This window comes from Vigna radiata, chromosome 8 (assembly GCF_000741045.1).
Source record: "Vigna radiata var. radiata cultivar VC1973A chromosome 8, Vradiata_ver6, whole genome shotgun sequence".
Taxonomy (NCBI): domain Eukaryota; kingdom Viridiplantae; phylum Streptophyta; class Magnoliopsida; order Fabales; family Fabaceae; genus Vigna; species Vigna radiata.
The window spans coordinates 39,979,355-39,981,746 of NC_028358.1; positions in this window are offsets into that span (position 1 = coordinate 39,979,355).

Sequence of the window (2,392 nt, forward strand, 5' to 3'; positions counted from 1 at the left end):
TAAAGCTACCAATCAATTATTTCCTCTTTCTTTTATTTCTTATCCTTCCTTAAATTATTGAGATGTTTTTTTATCATATATTATAATTTCTTTTAGTCCTCAATCATTTTTAACTACTTTTAGTCTATCAATTTTATTCATTCTCATTCTTACATTTCATCAAATAGAGCTGTCTTATGCTAACTTAAGTCAAAACCCAACTCATCCATATCAACTTTATTTATTGCCATTCTCAACTCTCTCTTTTTTTCCATTACATTTAATCAAATACAACCGAATTTATCTATCAACTATTATGTATTGTAATTTTTATTTATTTTTTCACTAAATTTTGGCCTCAGTCAAAATCGTTCTAACTTGGTGTACAATTCTAAAAAATTATGTACTTGATGGTGTGGACTAAAATTAACAAATTTTTGTAATTTATATTTAAATGTTTTTAAAACAAAAAATTAAAAAGAATTCCGTGCAAGTTAAGTATATGATTTTTTTTCACAAACATTCAAATAAAGTTTATCTACAACATCCGAATAAAGCAAAGACACCATAATTAAGTGGTTGATAATATAACGTTCCAATAAAAGCCCAACTATCACAACACATCACTAACCAAATTAGAACAAGATTAGAAATAATTTCAAAAATCAAATTAATACAACCATAAAACCCAAACGTTTACATAATCCATTTATATCCACATGTGTAAATCAAATTTATTATTATATAATTCCTGCCGAGAAAGATTTAAAAATATTTTTTTCATAAATCAATCGACATACCATATGTCGTTAACACATCTAATCTAAGCTTCAATCCAACATTTTTATCTTCATCACATCCTTTAACTTAAAATAAACTAACGAATTAAGTCAGCTATTTTTTCCTTGAAGACAAACACCTAAAGAATAAAAGAAGAGGTAGAAATTTTTTAGCATAATTTAATAATACTTGGATTGAAAAATCGATCATATTATTATAAATTTAGGCTAATATAATTTCTTTTCAGCTTCAACTCTAAATGCAAATAAGAAAACGTCACATGAAAACACAGAGAGGAAAACCTATGGAACTAAAGATAAAGAAAGAAGAAGAAAACCTTTCTCAGATTAATCTTCTGATAAGTAGAATTTGAAATATTATTTGTCTTTTCCTTAATCACATAGAGAGAACAAAAAATGAATATAGGTAAAAACATTTAACAAAAAGGTGGGGAGTTTTTAAAGAAATTGAGTTTTAATAATATTGACTTTTTCAGAGACATAAAAAAATCATATTATATTACTTTATATACATACATACACACACACACACACACATATATATATATATATATATATATATATATTATAACTTTGTAACTTAAATATAAATATTATTCTTTGTCTGTTTTTAGAATCTCCATTTTTAATACTAAAAAAAATTGTTTTATGTCCGTGGAACAAATCTTAACAACTCTATTGACAAATATATAGAATAGAAATTTAATGTAATAATCGCGTAAAATGTTGATCTTTGTAAAAATTACAGGAAGATGAAAAAATGGTAGAAAAAAACTGAAATTTAAAGTTTTGATTCTCCTGTACTTGTTATTGGTATAGTTTTTATTTTTAAAATCGTTTTATATATTTCGATTTTAAAGGAAACGAAATATAAATATCATAAAAATTTTCAAAATTTTATAAATTTATAGGTTTTTGTTCTTGAAAAAAGAAATCGAAACTATCAACCTTCAATTTTTTTTAATTATTTTATTTGAGAAAAGAGACGAGAAAAGTGAAATATAAAGATCTTTATGTTTTAGGTTTTGAATAACCAAGAACTAAAAGTTTCTTAAAATTTCAATTTTATAATTATTTGATTTTTTTTCTTTCTCAATTATTTATAATTGTACCGATAAATTATATTATAATAAACCATCCAATTTATATAAGTGTGATTATTATGTGATGCAACTGATGATAATGGATGTTGATACTTATATTATAAGTTGTTTAGAAATGATAATAATTACATTGAATCAAACATTTTTACAAATTTGTCTTTTTATATTCTAATTAAAATTATTGTCTTTTGTGTAAACAGTGAAAAGTTATACAATAATTTCTCATAAACCACTACAAGAATAATGAATTTTAGAAGGGGTTATTTTCCGGCGGTTTTGGAAACCCCGGAAACTTTTGGCGCTTTGTAATAGAAACCGTCCCTAAGTTTTTTATTTTTTTTTTAAATAATTTTTCAAAAATATCTACCTGACTCCCCTTTCCCTAGAATACTTTTGCCTTTCAGAAAAATATATCATTCGTACATTTCAAAAATACTCCCTAAACCCTAATTCTCTCTCTCAATTCTTCATACATTTTCCTCCAAAGAGTTCATCGGTGATCATTTTCCT